The sequence below is a fragment of the Lagenorhynchus albirostris genome, chromosome 17 (genome assembly GCF_949774975.1).
Source record: "Lagenorhynchus albirostris chromosome 17, mLagAlb1.1, whole genome shotgun sequence".
NCBI classification, from domain to species: Eukaryota; Metazoa; Chordata; class Mammalia; order Artiodactyla; family Delphinidae; genus Lagenorhynchus; species Lagenorhynchus albirostris.
In genome coordinates this window covers 46,060,621-46,080,252 of record NC_083111.1, presented here as the reverse complement: position 1 = coordinate 46,080,252, position 19,632 = coordinate 46,060,621, and positions in this window count along the sequence as shown.

Below are 19,632 nucleotides of genomic sequence, written 5' to 3'. Positions count from 1 at the left end.
ATACAGCAAAGGCGGTGCCGAGTTAGGAGGCCTGTGCAGTCGGTGCACCCCATCCCTCTCCTGGTTGTACCCCAACCAGTACTGCCTCAGTCTCACTTTAAAAATGGCCTAATCCTTTCAACTGACTTAAGAAGTTCCTTCAAACTTGGATTAATTAAGGACCAAACCAGATTCCTCTGGAGCTCAACCTTGGGCTATCATAGCATAAGAGAACACTCCACAGTTCAAGACAGGCCTTAACACATCAAAATCTTTTAAAAGCCCTTTACACTTTGCTTTCTTTAAGGGGAAAATCGCATAGTGGTGAGAGAAAGAATACACAGATAGTGATCATATACCCTACTGTTTATTGTGTGGGCTACCAGTTTAACTGAATTCTCTTAAATGTACAAATTTCCAGCTTCAGAGCACTGAGTTAGTAAGCTTTTTATGTTAAATTTATACAATTCATCTTTCTTATTTTCACCAGAAATTGGGTTAATTTGTAAATATGTAAGATTTTCCATAGTATATTGTCTAGTTAAATACAAATTTTGGAGAACTTCCCCATGATGATGGAGAAGGAAGACTAAACTCACCTCCTCCCACGGGCACACCAAAATTACAATGATTTACAGAGTAATTATCTATGAAAATGACCCGAAGACTAGCAGATAAGATTTTCCACAGCTAAAGATATAAAGAAGGGGCCACAACAGATGCGTAGAAGGCGTGGAGACTCGGTATAGTCAGGACTCACACCCCCAGGTCAGTGACCCACAAATGGGAGGAATATCACAAGCACAGAGGTCCTCCCCAAGGAATGAGGGGTCTGAGCCCCATGTTGGGCTCCTAGCCCAGGAGTTCTATGCCAAAAGATGAGCCCCCAGGACATCTGGTTTTGAAAATAGGGCTTTTTAAAAACATGCTGATTCTAAAAAGCAGAACTTATGTTTGAGAGCTGGAGGGCTATAGGATAGAGAGACTCTGCTCTTAGAGGGCACATGCAAAGTCTGACGTGCTCAGAGTCCCAATGCAGAGGGAGAAATTCGAAAGGAGCCCAGGTCCTAGACCCATGCGCTTTTGCACAGCAAAGGAAACCATCTATCAAGTGAAAAGGCAGCCTACTGAGTGGAAGGAGATGTTTGCAAATGATATGTGTGATAAGAGGTTAATAGCCAAAATATATAAAGAACTCATACAACTGAATATCAAAAAAAAATTCCGTTAAAAAAATGGACAGAGGACCTGAATAGACATTTTTCCAGAAAAGACATACAGATGGCCAACAGGCACATGAAAAGATGCTCAACATCACTATCATTAGGGAAATGCAAATCAAAACCACAGTGAGATAGCCCCTCACATCTGTCACAATGACTGTAATCAAAAAGACAACAAAAACAAATAACAAGTATTGGTGAGGATGTGGAGAAAAGGGGACCATCCTGCGCTGTTGGTAGGAATGTAAATTGGTACAGCCACCATGGAGAACAGTATGGAGGCCCCTCAAGAAACTGAAAGTGGAATTACCAAATGATCCAGCAATTACAGTTCTGGGTATTTTTCTGAAGAACCAAAAACACTAATTTGAAAAGATATATGCACCGCTATGTTCATAGCAGCATTATTTACAATAGGCAAGATATGGAAGCAATCTAAGTGCCCATCAGTAGGTGAATGGATAGAGAAGGTGTGTGTGTGTGTGTATACACACACACACACACACACACACACACACATACAGTGTTGGCCAAAAGTTCAGGTTTTTCCATGTGAATATAAGCCATAAAGAAGAATGAAATTGTGCCATTTGCAGCAACATGGATGGATGTATAGGGCATTATGCTAAGTGAGGTAAGTCAAAGACAGATATCATATGATCTCACTTATATGTGGGATCTAAAAAAGCAAAATGAAAACAGACTCATAAAGAGAACAAATGGGTGGTTGCCAGATTCAGGGGAAGGAGGGTGCTTTGGGCAAAGTAAGTGATGAGGATTAAAAGATACAAACTTCCAGTTATAAAATAAATGAGCCCCAGGGATGTAATATACATCAAAAAGAATATGGTCAATAATATTGTAATAACTTTGGAGACAGATGGTTACTAGATTTATCATAATGATCATTTTGTATGTAAATGTCAAATCACTATGTAGTACACCTTAAACTAACATAATATTGTATGTCAACTATATTTCAATTAAAAATAAAAAAACTTTGATCACCAAAGGATAAAATATATGTTGAAAACCATCAGAGCTATTAATTCATACATAACATGAGCAAAATACCTAAACTCCTACTCCTTATATCATTTTGCCAATTTTAGAGTCAATTAAGATTTTCAGCTACATTTTATATGGCTCTTTTAATGAGTTTGTTTCATTTATTTCCCTTAATTAAGTATGAGATATCATTGCTTAAAGCCAGTATTTACATACTGGTGGTTTCTGGATGCCCAAAATAGTATTCTAAACCTGGGAAAGTTATAGCATTTTGGTAGCCATCATTTAATATATGAATAGTGAAGGAGAGTTTGCAGTTTATAAGTTTAGTTCAAATTTAATCACTGCATTTCCTATGCCAGTGAGAATCTTTGTGATTTCTGCCGATTTATTTATTCATTCAACAAAGAGTAAATCTGGAGATACAGCATTGTACTAAATAAACATTCTCTGGTTTCAGCAAGCTTATAGTCAAGCGAGTGACATAAATAAAACATATACACATACCTTAAAATAATGTCAGATAATGGTTGCTATGAAAATATGGGATGGGGGGGAAAGTGACCGGAAGTATTGGGTAGTGCTGTTTTATACAGGGAAAACTGGAAAGATGTCTTCTTAGGTGCCATTGGTACAAAGATCTAAAGGAAGTGAGGGAGGAACTATGAAGACATACCTATTGGATGAGCATTCCAGAAAGAGATCTTCCCCCAGGTGAGTTGATGGACGAGTTAGACGTCAGTCTTGGAATTTGTTTGATATCTAGAAATATGTTGGCCACCTTGTTTTTCTTGGAGAGTGTCTTGACTGTTCTTAGCACTTTACATTTCCATAAACATTTTAGAATAACCTCGTTGCATTCTATCAATTTTGGTTGGGATTGCATTGAACCTATACTTATTCCTCTAGAGATCTTTCACATCTTTTTTTAAGTTTTATTCCCGGGTACTTGATTTTTTAGGTATCATTTTCTGTTTGTTAGTATATAGAAATGTGGCTAATTTTTATGTAATGATTTTGCATCTAGGGAACGGTACTCTTAATTCCAAGACTTTACCTCTAGATTCTTTGAGATTTCTCTATACACAGTCGTCATCTGTGAATAATTATTTTTTTATTTAACAAACACTTTTACAGTGCTTTGTAGTGTCAAACACTTTCTATGTACTTTTAAAATATTCTCGTTTACTCTTTAGAACAACCCTGTGAAGGAGGTACTCATTATCCCCATTTTACAGATGAGGAAACTGAGACACAGGGTTAGCATTTTGCCCAGAATTACATTGCTGGTTAGTGGCAGAACAGGGATTCAAATATTTCTCTTTGATCGCTGCATCATATATTTCTTTTTCTGGCCCGTTTGGACTGGCTAGGACTTCAAGTGCATAATGCTGAATAGCAGTGGTTTTGGGGGCATTGTTAACTCGTTAATAATCTCAAAGGGAACCCTTTCAACATTTCAACGATTAATTACGATATTTATATTTCAGTTACATTTGTAGATATATTTGTAGATACCCTTTATCAAAATTATTAAATTCTTTTCTAACTCTTAGTTTGCCAAGAATGTTTACCTTGGGAAATATGCTGAATTTTATTGGCTGCTATTTTGGGGGGAGGGTCATCTATCATGTAATTGTGATTTATTCCTTTAATGTGTTAACATAGTGAATTTGATTCTTTAAATGTTAAACTAACCTCCTGGGATGAACTTCAGTATCAGAGTATGTAAGACTGGAATTATGTCTTCCTTGAATGTTTGGTAGAAATTGTTATTAAGGCTGTCTGGACCTTTTGAATTTTTTTTTTTTTATACCACGGAGGTCCATATTTTCAGGGTTAGTAAGCAATTCCTTTTCATTTACATAATAGGAGCAGCAAGGCGTGGTAAGCTCTTTCCTCTGTGATCACAGAGTTTGCTAATCGTAGAGTGTGGCAATTTGCTGGTTGTCTGGTGCTGACATATTCCTGCTTTTATTGTTTTTCTTTGCAGCTTTTTGCCTAATAATGTTGGAGCACCTATTTCTGCTACCTTTTGGCCTGCATGAAGGAGGTAAAACTTAGATATTTCACAACCGCATGCGTACCAGGTGCCTCCAAATTCTGAATTCAGGATACTAGGAAACCAGAAACCTTAAAAAGAAAGAAACTGTAGGCTCTCGGGGGCAAGAACCATATCTTTACTTTTTCCTATGTGTGCGCTTAATAAGTACTTCATCTACGGAGAGGGAATTGAGGATAAGCTTGCTATGATGGGACAGAACAACTGAGCAAAGACATGAGAATATTTGTGGACCAAGGCCTCAGAGTTGGTGACCAGTCACTTCATTACATTGTCCACTAGAATAAGTTTTGAAACAAGACAGTGGCTGAAACTTTTAACAAGGTTTTATGCCAAATAGGTTAATTCATAAATATTCTAGGATGTATGACAGCCACTGGAACATCTTTTTTCAGGGTTGGAATAGCCAAGGCATTTTACCTTTGTTTCCGGGGGCTTTTTTTTCTGTTTAAGGAAAATGTAATGCGTTCAGCTAAATAAAGAATCATCGTTGCTTTAGAGGTAATGTGCAAACTGATGTTTTAGAGAGAAGTACTACTGAGAGTTTAAATAAACTGTGCACAAAAGACTTTCTTTCCCTGTCCCCCTTTTTCCTTTCTCTTTTTTCTTTGCTCCCCCTTTCCCTTCTCTACCCTTCTTCCCACATTACCTTCCCCCATAACCACTGAAAATGACCAAGTATGTGTGATAGCATAGCTTTCTCTACATTCATATAATCTTACACAGTGCGTATATGTATTGATTATTGTCGCGATTTTCTCAATATCTATTGATTATTGTCGCGATTTTCTCAATATCTCAGAAATCAGTCCGAGTCACGTGATATAGCTCCAGTTCCTTCGTTTTGATGGCTGCATGTTCATGGGTATTCACTTTGTGTCTCTTTTGTTTTGTTTTCCTCTCTACAAACACTGCAAGAAACATCCTCATACATAAGTCCTTGTTTTCTGGTGGTTTGGAGTATGGGAGATGGATTCATGGAAATCAAATAGCTACATTGAAAAGTATATGTATTTTTAACTTTAATAAGATTATCAGATTGCCTTCCCAAAAAGGTTGTCACAATTTCCAATTCCACTGACAATACACGAGTCCTCTTTCCCCTGTATTCCACCGACAGTAGATATTAGGAGCTTTATAGTTTTGCAAGGCTGTTTGGTATAAAGTAATACCTACTACTTGATTTTTCATATCCCTATGAGTGAATTTGTACATCTTTTTGTGTGGTTTTCTTTTTTATGAGGGGAGGGAAATGATGGTATTTGATTTGCTGTTCTCTAAATTGACTTTAATATTTTTTGCCTATATTTTTTGAGTTGTTTTCTCCTTGTCAGTTTAAAAGATATCTTTATTATATACTATAGCTATCATAATAGCTATATATTATATATATTACTATTAAGTTATATTTTTATTATATTTTTCTCTAAATCTAGTATTTGATTATTGACTTAAACTTTTCTTGCTGTGCACTTTTTTCTTCAACTTTATTTAGAATTTTTTTTTTTTTTGGCTGCGTTGGGTCTTCGTTGCTGTGCGTGGGCTTTCTCTAGTTGCGGTGAGTGGGGGCTACTCTTTTTTTTAACATCTTTATTGGAGTATAATTGCTTTACAATGGTGTGTTAGTTTCTGCTTTAGGGGGCTACTCTTGCGTTGCGGTGCACAGGCTTCCTTGTTGTGGAGCACAGGCTCTAGGTGTGCGGGCTTCAGTAGTTGTGGCACGTGGGCTCAGTAGTTGTGGCTCGCAGGCTCCAGAGCGCAGGCTCAGTAGTTGTGGCGCATGGGCTTAGTTGTTCCGCGGCATGTGGGATCTTCCCTGACCAGGGCTCGAACCCATGCCCCCTGCATTGGCAGGTGGATTCTTAACCACTGCGCGCCACCAGGGAAGCCCTATAATATTTTTAAACTTAAAGAAGAGTTGCAAAGATAATTCAGAGGCTCCCCATACACTCTTTACTCATATATATTATTTTGCCATATGAAAGCTCTAATTTTCACATGTGTCTAATGGTATATTTCAGGCCTCTAATCGTGGTTAAGGTCTCCCCTGCTCCTAAATGATACTTAGTCTCCTAGGTTTCTTGAGAGATTGTTATTTAATTTTTTACCTTTGCTTTAATCTGTATTGAATTTATGTTTAGTATGTAATATGGAGGTCCAATCTTATTTTCTTCCATTTAGAAAGCTGTTTGTGATGACACTGTTATATAATCTATCCTTTCCCTGTGATCTGAATACTGTTTTTATACTGGAATTTCTAGATTTCTACAAAAAAGCCTGCTGGGATTTTTATTGTGATTCAATTGAATCTATAGATCAGTTGGGGGAAAATTAGCATCTTAATGATATTGACTCTTCTGATCCATGAATACGTTGTATCTATCCATTTAGTTTTTTAAATTTCTTTAAACAGTATTTTGTAGTTTTCAGAAACTGTTTTTGTAGATTTTTTTAAAAAAATCTCAATTTCTGATTTTTCATTAATAGTATACAGACATACCTTGTTTTATTGCACTTTGCTTTATTGTGCTTTGAAGATATGGTGTTTTAATAAACTGAAGTTTTGTGGCAGATGATGGTTAGCATTTTTTAGCAATGGACTATTTTTTTTTAAATTTATTTTTATTTTTGGCTGCGTTGGGTCTTCGTTGCGGTGCGCGGGCTTCTCATCGCAGTGGCTTCTCTTATTGCGGAGCACGGCGCGTGGGCTTCAGTAGTTGTGGCGCACGGGCTTAGTCGCTCTGTGGCATGTGGGATCTGCCCGGGCCAGGGCTCGAACCCGTGTCCCCTGCATTGGCAGCAGGACTCTTAACCACTGCGCCACCGGGGAAGCCCATCAATGGAGTATTTTTTAATTACGGTGCATACAATTTTTTTAGACATAATGCTACTGCATACCTAATAGACTACAGTATAGTGTAAATGTAACTTTCATATGCACTGGGAAACCCAAAAATTCATATGACTCACTTTATTGTGATATTCACAATAAACCTGCAATATCTCCAAGGTTGCCTGTATAGCAATACAATTTTTGTAGATTGATCTGGAAATCCTACAAACTTCTAAGTCATTTATTAATTCTAATAATTTTTTGGCAGATTCTCTAGGATTCTTCTACACAGACGATCATGTCTACAAATAAAGACAGCTTTATTTCTTCCTTTCCAGTCTGGAAGCCTTTAGTAACTTTTCTTTTTTTCCTTCTTTTACCGGCTTCAACCTCCAATACAGCATTAAATGGGAATGGTTAAGACTAGACGTGCTCGTTTCCCATTGTAGCATGGAAGTATTTAGTCTTTCACACATCCATAGCTTTTATTCCTTCTGATAAATTAAAGGGGTGACCATGCTTAAAGGGGTGACACACTTAAAGGGGGTGACCTGTTTGAAATGATTGGAATTTGACCCTAAGTTGTTGTCTGAATTGGATGGTTTGCTTTTTTCCCCCTCAATTTTAAAAATTGAGATATAGTTCACATATAAAATAAGAAAAATAGAAAACTGAGTTTGGTTTGTAAGTATCCTGACTGGTTTCTGACCACTTCGCAGTGAAGCATGCCGACAGTGGCAGAGTTTCAAACTAAGTTTCCAGTGCACTGTGACACTGGAAATTCTACAGTAAAGTAATTCAATCAGACTGAGCTCTTTCTTCTCATCAACGCAAGTCAATTTAAAAATATGGCTTAGATTTTACCTCTTCCTGAAAATGTTCTTGATTAACTTTGGCCCTTTTAATAACTTTGACACTTGAACGTTATATTGATGCTTTTTTTTTTCTTACTAGAGTCTCTTGAACTTGGTTTTATTTTCCGTTTCTTCCAAATTAGTCATAAGCTCATTAAAAGCAGGAGCTATCTTTTTATTTATCCCCTACAATACTTTATTCAGAGGGTCATAAATAGTTTAGTTCACTTAGATGCTTATGCAACTCAGATATTAATTAGTTATTACACACTCAGCTTCTAGGACAGTGGGTGTATATTCCAACTTGCCTAAGAATCACAAGAAATATTTTAAAATTTAGATTCCCAACCCCTGGACTCTAAGATTTCCAAGTGATTCTGATGCAAATATTCCAAGAACTACTGTTTGAGAAATATTTAGAGTGTCACTGTAAAGTTCTCAGTAATAGGAACTTCTCTAATCTGAATTTTGGAAACCAGGGTACCTTTTAGGGCAGCGTTCTTTTAGATTCATTCATTCAACATTTGCTAAGCACCTACCAACCTATGCCAGACTCTGAATATACATCTGTGTTGGCTCACTCTCAAAACAGTGACAGGTTGGAAAAGACACACGCTCTTACAAATAGGTTGTTAAACTCAACATGTGGAGTCATCTCTTGGCTGTTGTGACATGACTGATTTCCAGGAGATGGCACCAGACCACTTCTCTGGCTATCCCATTTCTATTGGCGTGGTCTTAATGTGTGTGACTTACCCAGTAAGTAAATATAAAGGTGTCCCTAATATTTGAAAATAGCTTTATTATCCTTTTCTAACAATATAGATGAGATCATTATACTTATGGGAAGAAAGGAGTTCTATACATAGAAGGTAAGATAAGGAACTTATGAAGTAACACCAGGCATTTTACAAGAACTACATAATCCTACAACCCTGAGTGGTAGGAAGGTATCCCTCCTCATTTTGCAGATGAGGAATCTAAAGTCTTCAAGGTTATACAGCTCCTGAGTATCAATTAAATCCTGGGTTGGGATTTAATTCTAGGTTTATCTAATGCCCAAGTCTATGCACTAAAGCAGTTTCCCAGAAAAAAAGAAGGGGCAGCTCTGTCTCCTGCTGCTTTTTCACTGATCTTTATTAATTAACCGTCAACCATCTCTTTTATTTGATTTTTGGCAAAAGGTATCAAAACTGATAAACTTGACAAAATGCATTGTATTCTGGAGACAGATTTCGCACTAACAGACGTCTCTCGTGTGGGGAATTGAGAGAGGCAGCAGCCCATGACTTCCACATCAGTCCTTAGGGGTCCTTTTGGTCTGGGTGGTGCCAACTGGCTAATAGAGTAAAACAAATTCCTAATGAACCCGCTTTGCTTCATCCTGTTTCTAGATAGCAAACCCATGAAATAATAGAAAGGCAAGTATAATAAACTATCTTTGAACTCACCCTAATGTAAGTTTTGCTATAACTCATGATTAATCTTGATATCTTGCTCATGAAGGAGGTACTCTCTGCATATGCCTAAATAGATTAGCGCTCATTCTGGGCAATTCAGAAGTATAATAGCCAGTTTAGATTCGGTATTATAGCTGCCCTTACAGCTTTGCTTCTTCACCTTTCAGTTTCACCTCCTTTGCCCACAAATCTCAGCAAAAGGGCAAAACCAACGCAGTCACCACTTCTCAGCGTTTCATACTATACAATATTTTGTTGTGTTCTTATTTGGGCTTCAGTATAAATAAAGGGATTAGCTTTAGGTGAGACTATCTCTAAAAAATTTCTTAGGCTACAAGAGTGTAACACAATTCTATGACTAAGAAAAGCCTTCTGGATTTGATCCAGGTGGTTGAGAGCAGTTTCAATAGTGATGGGAGGTAGAAGCCAAATTTCTTTCAAAACAGGAAATTTGGGAGGTGGGGAAAATGGAGAAAATTATCTATTTTTGAAAACAGGATGGTGTAGAAAAGGATGGAAGCTTGGATGTTGAAAGAGGGACTCTTCTTTAGGTGGGAAGAGTTGAGTCAGTTTGTAGGCTAGAGTGGGGACAGTAATAGAAAGGGACATATTGCAGATGCAAAAGAGGTGTTATTCTTGGGGGTGGGATCAAGGATCAGCATTAGGAAGGAGAGGAATACTGCTTTCTGGGAGAGAGAGAAGGAGCAGGGAACATTTGGTCATAAGCCAAGAGGAAGGGAAGCTGATTGGAGCAGTCATATGGGATGGCCTCAGTTATTTCTGCTAAGGTCAGGAGGCTGAGGGCAGCCAGGGCAGTGGACCATGGGATCATGTGGTAGCAACTGCAGAGAGTGGACATTAACTGATGGGCCATAGTCAGGAGACGTAGAATCCTAGACTCAGGTTCTTTACAGAGGGAGCTTTCATATTGTCCATGAACCAGAAATAATGATAGTCTCTTGTGTCGTGTATAGCTTAAAAGGTATTTTCATAGGTTATTCCACAACAAACATGATTGTCAGCGAGACAGTATCTACTAATCATTTAAAAATATGCAAACTTAATGATTATGATTTGCTCAGGTATATTGTCATGTATAGTTTTCAGAGCCTGTGTTTTCTTTTTTTTTCTCTCCTTCTCTGTTTTACTATTTTGTCCTTCACTCCTAGTCTAGAAACTGCTTAAAAAGGTCCCTAAGGCATGAGTTTAAACTTTGATGATAAATCACCCTCACTCTAATAGAGAATTACTTTGACACTTTTCTACTTCTGGATGCATGATTTACAGCAACCCATCAGATATAACAAGTGCAAACATCCTGCTGAAATAATTTAATATATGTACCCTAACATATAATGATAAAGTTAGCAATGCTTCTCATTCATTCCATGCAGATATATTGAGTCTCTACTGTGTCAGGCATTTTGCTCATCAAGGTAGGGAACAGAACTAAACGAGACATTTTCTGTCATAGACAAGTCAACTCAGAACACCGCAGCAGTGCTTAGAGCTATGATAGAGCTGTGCACATGGCACCATGAGGAAACAAAGACAGATCATCTAACTCAGCCAAGGGAGGTGAGGAAAAAAACCCTCTGGATTTTAAAATCCATTTGAACTGGATTTTAAAAGATGACTAAGAATTCACTCTTTTGGTTTTTTCTGGAGGGAAGGAAGAGAGAAGAGCATCGGGAGCAGGGAAACATTCCGTGCGAAAGCAGTCAGTGTTTTTTTGTTTTGTTTATTTATTTATTTTATTTATTTATTTTTGGCTGCGTTGGGTCTTTGTTACTGCATGTGGGCTTTCTCTAGTTGCGGCGAGCGGGGGCTACTCTTTGTTGTGGTGCGCAGGCTTCTCATTGTGGTGGCTTCTCTTGCTGTGGAGCATAGGCTCTAGGCGCGTGGGCTTCAGCAGTTGTGGCACGTGGGCTCAGTAGTTGTGGCTCGCGGGTTCAATAGTTGCGGTGCACGGGCTTAGTTGCTCCGCGGCATGTGGGATCTTCCCGGACTGGGGCTTGAACCAGTGTCCCCTGCATCGGCAGGCGGATTCTTAACCACTATGCCACCAGGGAAGCCCTGAAAGCAGACAGTGTTGAGTGAGTGCGCCATACTGGGTAATGAAACAAGTTGCCTGGATGAAGTATTGGATGTGGAGTTTGAGAGAGCAAGGAAAGTCTAGGATGAAGCCAAAGTTCCTGGCCGAGGCCAGTGTATGAATGCTGGTAACTTTCACTAAACAAGTGAAGCCTAAGTTTGAGGGAACAGAGTTTAGTTTGGGGACATTACATTTATAGTAATGAGACATCTAGGTGGAGATGAACCATTTGAAGTTGGCTTTACAGGCCAGGAACTCATGAAAGATTTAAGGACTTAAGGTGGAAGAGATACAGAAACAGACTGTGAGAGGTTAAGTCTTTGGATATAATTACAAACAATCCAAAATCTCAGTGGCCCAACACAAAAAAGCTTCTTTCCTGTTTAGGCTCTCCGTCCAGGGCAGATTAGCAGGCCTCTGCTTCAGGCCCACACTCAAAGCACCAGGCTGTTGGAGGGGTCATCATCTTGTGACCCACTAACTGGAACATGAGGCCTTCTCAGTCACTGCCGCGAGGGAAAAGGCTGTGTGAGGGCTTTGTGCCAGCTCGTGCATACTCTGGCCCAGAAGTGACGGACAGCATTTACCTGTACCCCAGCAGTCCCCAACTTTCTTGGCACCAGGGACCCGTTTCGTGGAAGACAGTTTTTCCACCGACGGGGCTGGTTCGGTGGTAACGTGAGCGAACGGAGAGGATGAGCCAGGCGTGCTGAGTGCGAGTGACGGGGATCGGTGGGGAGCAGCAGTGAAGCCTCACTCGCTTCCCCAGAAGGGGAAGAAAACCAGGTACTGGTTAAGAGTGGTAATGCCTGACTAGGAAAAGAACTATTTGTATAATTAAACTATTTGTATAATTAATTAAATTGTATAATTAAAACTCTGATATCACTACCATTTCATGTGCAGCATGCAGCTATATCCAATTATAATTCCTTCAGGCTTTATCACACAAAGCTTAGGCTCTACTAGTACTAAGGTGAAATGCAGTTCCCCAAACAGGTCCAGATATTTCACCCTTTCATTCAACACGCACCATCACTATGCATCTTGATGCCTTTGTGTCTCCTCTGCCTGGCACATTGTTTTCTCGCATCCAAATGGCAAACTCAAGCTGCAACATTAACTCCTTGAAACCTTTCCTAACCTTCTCACTGGCAGGGCTGGGCACTCCTCTTGCCCTGCATAATCACCCTAAATACCTCTATTGGGGTACCAAAGTTCGTAAATTTACATATCCATTGCCTCTACTAAGCTGTAATTCTTTTTTTTTTTTTGTGTGTGTGAAATTTTTTTTTTTAACATCTTTATTGGGGTATAATTGCTTTACAATGGTGTGTTAGTTTCTGCTTTATAACAAAGTGAATCAGTCATACATAAACATATGTTCCCATATGTCTTCCCTGTTGCGTCTCCCTCCCTCCCACCCTCCCCATCCCACCCCTCCAGGCTGTCACAAAGCACCGAGCCAATATCCCTGTGCCATGCGGCTGCTTCCCACTAGCTATCTACCTTACTACGTTTGTTAGTGTGTATATGCCCATGACTCTCTCTCGCCCTGTCACAGCTCACCCTTCCCCCTCCCCATAACCTCAAGTCCGTTCTCTAAGAGGTCTGCGTCTTTATTCCTGCTTTACCCCTAGGTTCTTCATGACATTTTTTTCTTAAATTCCATATATATGTGTTAGCATACGCTATTTGTCTTTTTCTTTCTGACTTACTTCACTCTGTATGACAGGCTCTAGGTCTATCCACCTCATTACAAATAGCTCAATTTCGTTTCTTTTTATGGCTGTGTAATATTCCATTGTATATATGTGCCACATCTTCTTTATCCATTCATCCGATGACGGGCACTTAGGTTGTTTCCATCTCCGGGCTATTGTAAATAGACCTGCAATGAACATTTTGGTACATGACTCTTTTTTTTTTTTTTTTTTTTTTTAACATGACTCTTTTTGAATTTTGGTTTTCTCAGGGTATATGCCCAGTAGTGGGATTGCTGGGTCATATGGTGGTTCTATTTGTAGTTTTTTAAGGAACCTCCATACTGTTCTCCATAGTGGCTGAACCAATTCACATTCCCACCAGCAGTGCAAGAGTGTTCCCTTTTCTCCACACCCTCTCCAGCATTTATTGTTTCTAGATTTTTTGATGATGGCCATTCTGACTGGTGTGAAATGATATCTCATTGTAGTTTTGATTTGCATTTCTCTAATGATTAATGATGTTGAGCATTCTTTCATGTGTTTGTTGGCAGTCTGTATATCTTCTTTGGAGAAATGTCTATTTAGGTCTTCTGCCCATTTTTGGATTGGGTTGTTTGTTTTCTTGTTATTGAGCTGCATGAGCTGCTTGTAAATTTTGGAGATTAATCCTTTGTCGGCTGCTTCATTTGCAAATATTTTCTCCCATTCTGAGGGTTGTCTTTTGGTCTTGTTTATGGTTTCCTTTGCTGTGCAAAAGCTTTGAAGTTTCATTAGGTCCCATTTGTTTATTTTTGTTTTTATTTCCATTACTCTAGGAGGTGGGTCAGAAAGGATCTTGCTTTGATTTATGTCATAGAGTGTTCTGCCTATGTTTTCCTCTAAGAGTTTGATAGTTTCTGGCCTTACATTTAGGTCTTTAATCCATTTTGAGCTTATTTTTGTGTATGGTGTTAGGGAGTGATCTAATCTCATACTTTTACATGTACCTGTCCAGTTTTCCCAGCACCACTTATTGAAGAGGCTGTCCTTTCTCCATTGTACATTACTGCCACCTTTATCAAAGATAAGGTGTCCATATGTGCATGGGTTTATCTCTGGGCTTTCTATCCTGTTCCATTGATCTATCTTTCTGTTTTTGTGCCAGTACCATACCGTCTTGATGACTGTAGCTTTGTAGTATAGTCTGAAGTCAGGGAGCCTGATTCCTCCAGTTCCTTCTTTCGTTCTCAAGATTGCTTTGGCTATTCGGGGTCTTTTGTGTTTCCATACAAATTGTGAAATTTTTTGTTCTAGTTCTGTGAAAAATGCCAGTGGTAGTTTGATAGGGATTGCATTGAATCTATAGAACTAAGCTGTAATTCTTAAAGGCCAGGCACCTTACTCATTATTCCATTCATATATTTAAAATTTTCCTTTACACAGCACAGCGCATATGAGTTCAAAAGAAAGACTGCCCAGGTTTGAATCTTGGACTGGCCATTTGCTGCATTTGTAATCCTTGTTAATTCATAAGGATTTAATTTAACTTAAATTTTCTGTTTTTAATTTTCTCTGTGCCATGGTTTCCTCATCTGTAACAGAGTTGTTATTAGGATTAAACTAGACAATGTATGATAAACTAGGCACAGTGCCTGGCACAAAGTGAAGCTAAAAAAAAAAATCACCTGCAATTATTTTTACATTGAAATATATTTGACATATAACATTGTATAAGTTTACGGTGTACTACATGTTACTTGATACATTTCTATACTACAGTATGATTGCTGTGGTACTGCTAGCTAGCACCTTTATCACATCACATAATTATCATTTCTTCTTTGTGGTGGGACTAAGTAAGGTCTAGTCTCTTAGCAAGTTTGATGTTTATAATACAATATTGTTATCTATAATCGCTATGCTGTGTTAGATCTCCAGGACTTATTTATCTACTAGTTGTTAGTTTGGACCCTTAAACAACATCTCTTCTATTCCCCCACCCCTAACCCCCTGATATGCACCATTTTACACTGTTTTTATGAATTCAGCTTTAAGATTCCACATATAGGTGGTATCACACAGTATTTGTCTCTGACTTATGTCACTTAGTATAATACCCTCAAGGTCCATCCATGTTGTCACAAATGACAGGATTTCCTTCATTCTCATAGCTGAGTAATATTCCTTTGAGTATATATATTCCATATCTTCTTTATCTATTCATCAGTTGATGGGCACTTTAAAGTATCAGGTCTTATAAGTCCTTGATCTATTTTTAGTTAATTTTTCTGAGTGGTGTAAGAGGAGTCCAATTTCTTTTTTCTGCATTTGTTTACCCAGTTTTCCCAATACCATTTGTTGAAGAGACTACCCTTTCCCCATTGGGTGTTTATGGTTCCCTTGTCTAATATTAGTTGGCATATATGTGGAGGTTTAATTCTGGGGTCTCTATTCTGTTCCATTGGTCTGTGTCTATTTTTATGCCAGTACCATACTGTTTTAATTATTGTGGTTTATTGTATAGTTTGAAGTCAGAAAGTGTGATGCCTCCAGCTTTGCTCTTCTCTCTCATAATTGCTTTGGTTATAGGGGTCTTTTGTGGCTCCATACAAATTTTTAGGATTTCTTTTTCTATTTCTGTCAAAAATGCCATTTGAATTTTGATAGGGATTGCACTGAATCTATAGATGGCTTTGGGTAATATAGCCATTTTAACAATATTAATTATTCCAATTCATGAGTGTGGGGTATCTTTCCATTTGTTTAAGTCATCTTTGATTTCCTTTTTTTAAAATTAATTTATTTTGGGCTGTGTTGGGTCTTTGTTGCTGTGCACAGGTTTTATTTAGTTGCAGTGAGCAGGGGCTACTCTTCGTTGTGGTGCGCAGGCTTCTCTTTGCGGTGGCCTCTCTTGTTGCAGAACATGGGCTTTAGGCTCAGTAGTTGTGGCTCGCGGGCTCTAGAGCACAGGCTCAGTAGTTGTGGCACATGGGCTTAGTTGCTCCACAGCATGTGGGATCTTCCCGGACCAGGGCTCGAACCCATGTCCCCTGCAGCCACCAGGGAAGCCCATCATCTTTATTTCTTTAAACAAAGTCTTGTAGTTTTTGTTGTACAGATCCTTCATTTCCTTGAGTAAATTTATTCCTGGTATTTTGCTTTTGATGCTATTGTGAGTGGGATAGTTTTATTTTTCAGGTGTTTCATTGTTAGTGTACAGAAATGCAACTGATCTCTGTATGATGATTTTGTATCCTGCAAATTTACTAAATTTGTTGATTAGTTCTAAGAGTTTTTTTGGTTGAGACTTCGGGATTTTCTATATGGTCATCCCTTGGTATCTGTGGGGGACTGGTTTCTGGAATCCCCACCAATACCAAAATTCACAGATGCACAAGTCCCTTATATAAACCTCTCATGGATTCTAAATCTGTAGATTCAATCAACCCCAGAATTCAAGCCATGGATACAGAGGGCTGACTATATATAAAATCATATCATCTATCTGCAAATAATGAAAATTTTACTTCTTCCTTTCTTATTTGGATGCCTTTTCTTTGTCTTGCCTAGTTGCTCTAGTGAGAACTAATGATACTAGTATTGAATAAGAATGGTGAGAGTGTGCATCCTTGTTCCTTAGAGGAAAAGCTTTCAATTTTTCACTCTTGAGTATGTTTGCTGTGGGCTTGTCACGTATGGCCTATATTATGTTGAGGTTATGTTTCTTCCATATCCAATCTGTTGCAGGTTTTTATCATGAAAGGATGTTGCATTTTGCCATATGCTTTTTCCTGCATCTATTGAGATCATCATGTGATTTATTTCTTTCATTCTGTTAATATGGTATATTAGATTTATTAACTCACATGTGTTGAACCATTCTTGTATCCCAAGGATAAATCCCACTTAGTCATGTATTTAGTTGTTCCTACGTTGAGCCCATACATCTTTATGATTGTTATAAATTCTTGCTTACTGACCCCCTTTATCATTACATAATGACTTTCTTTGCTTCTTGTTATTGTTTTTGGCTTAAGGTCTATTTTGTCTGATATTAGTATGGTTATCTCCACTTTTTGTGGTTTCCACTTGCATGGAATATCTTCTTCCATCCCTTCATTTTGAGCCTGTGTGTCTTTAAAGCTGAAGTGAGTCTCCTGAAGGAAACATATAGTTGGGTCTTGTTTTTTTAATCAATCCAGCCACTCTGTGCCTTTTAACTGAATTCAATCCATACATTCAGAGTAATTATTGATATGTACGGACTTACTATTGCCATCTTATTGATTGCTTTCTGGTTTCTATTTCCATTGTTTCTTTCCCCTTTGTTTTTGTTTTTTCCTTATGTTTCTTTTTCCTTTTGTTTCATCTTGGTAAACTGGTGATTTTCCATGGTGATATGCTGTTTTCCCTTTCCGAAATCTTTCATGAATCTGCCCTATACTTTTGCTTTGTGGTTACCATGAGGCTTAGCTAAAACAGCTCATAGATGAAACAGTCCATTTTACACTGACAGCACCTTCATTCACCTATGAAGACTCCTCCCTTCACTAGCCCCCCTTTTACATTTTTGATGTCACAATCTATCTTTTTATGTTGTATATTTAATTATAGTAGCTATAGTTACTTTTAATACTCTTTTCTTTTAACCTTTATCTGTAATTGGTGGCTAATACACCGTCTTATTATAGAATTAGAATTTTCTAAATTTGAGCATGTATTTTTCACCTTTACAGGTATAAAGGTGTTTTCATGTCATTGATGAGCCTCTTTTCATGTCAGCTTGAAGAACTCCTTTCAACATTTCTTGCAAGGCAGGTCTAATGGTGAGAAACTCCCTCAGCTTTTGTTTGTCTTGAGAAAGTCTTTATTTTTCCTTCATATCTGAAGAATAACTTTGCTAGATAGAATATTCTTGGCTGGGAGTTTTTAATCTTTCAATGCTCTGAATATGTAATCCCACTCTCTCCTAGCCTGCAGGGGTTTTGGTGAGAAACCTGTTGATAGCCCAATGGATGTACTTTCGTAGGTTACACTTTTTTTCCCCCGCTGGCTGCCTTTAGGACTCTTTATCTTTGATTTTTGGTAGTTTCATTACAACGTGTCTTGGAGAAGGTATTTTCACATTTAGATAACAGGGTGATCTATTAGCTTTGTGAATTTGGATGTCCAAGTCTCCCCAGATTTGGGAAGTTTTCAGCTATTATTTAAGTAAACTTTCTGTCTCCTTCTCCCTCTGGATCCCCAATTCTTCTAGTATTGATATTTGCTCTCTGTCTCAAGTCCCATAGAGCATGCATGCTTTCTTTGCTCTTTTTTATTCTGATTTATTTCAAAATTCTCATCCCCTAAGTCATTTATTCTGTCTTCCATCTGCTCTGAGCTACTGCAGAGGCTCTCCAGTGCATTCTTCATCTCATTCACCAGAATTTCTGTTTAGTTCTTTTTTGTTATTTTTTGGTAAAGAGTTAATTTTGTTCACGTATTTTCCTTCCTATTGTCATGAAGCTGTCTTTCTGAGTTTTCTTGTAGCTCACCTCAGAACAGCTTCTTCAGAAGAGTTTCTTCAGAACAGCTATTCTGATCTCTTTATCAGCTACATCAGAGTATTCTGTCGCTTTGAGCTCGATTGTTGGAGGATTACTGGTATCTTTTGGAGGTGACATATTTTGATTTTTCATGTTCCTTGTATTTTTGTGTTGCTGTTTTTGCATTTGAAGTAGCAGGCACCTCCTTAAATCTTTACTGGTTGCCTTCAGTTGGGATACTAATCATTGGTGTTGCTATATGAGGGGTTTCCTCAGTTTCTGAATGGGTAGACCCGCTCCACTCTTCTTGTTCTGCCTTGTGGCAGAATCCTTAACCTTTTATGTTTCTCCTTATTCTTAGAATTCATCAGACCGGCTGCTGGAAACCTCTCTTTTGTCTTCCAGAAGGTGGTGTTATAGCTCCAGTTGCAATTTCTCCCTTACCCACAGACTCTGGTCCATCCTTCTGAGAATACTCCAACTACTGCGCCTGCTCTCACTGCTGCAGCACTCAGGAGCATGCAGAAGGATCTGGTCACAGAATGGCAGGAGGTGTGGGTTTAGCACTTGGGGTGTTGGGGATGCCCACGGACCCAGTGGGGAGATCCCTAAGTAGGGTACTCCCAGAGGCTTGTGGGCAGACTTCCTGCTGAAGTCCTGAAGCTGTCTGCAGGAACTGTGCTCCTTTAATGCCCTTGATATTCTTATCTGCTTCCTTCACTTTCTCTTCCCTTCCTTCAGTCATGGAGGTCCTCCCTCAGGACTCCGGCTGGGGAGAAACAAGTTTCTCCAGGTGTGAACCCAACAGTTGGGACAGCCCGGCACTTGCTCACTGCTTACCACCTCCTCCACGGGAGAGGCTGCCCCATGCAGCTAGTACTGGGTATGTAACTGTCAACAAAAGA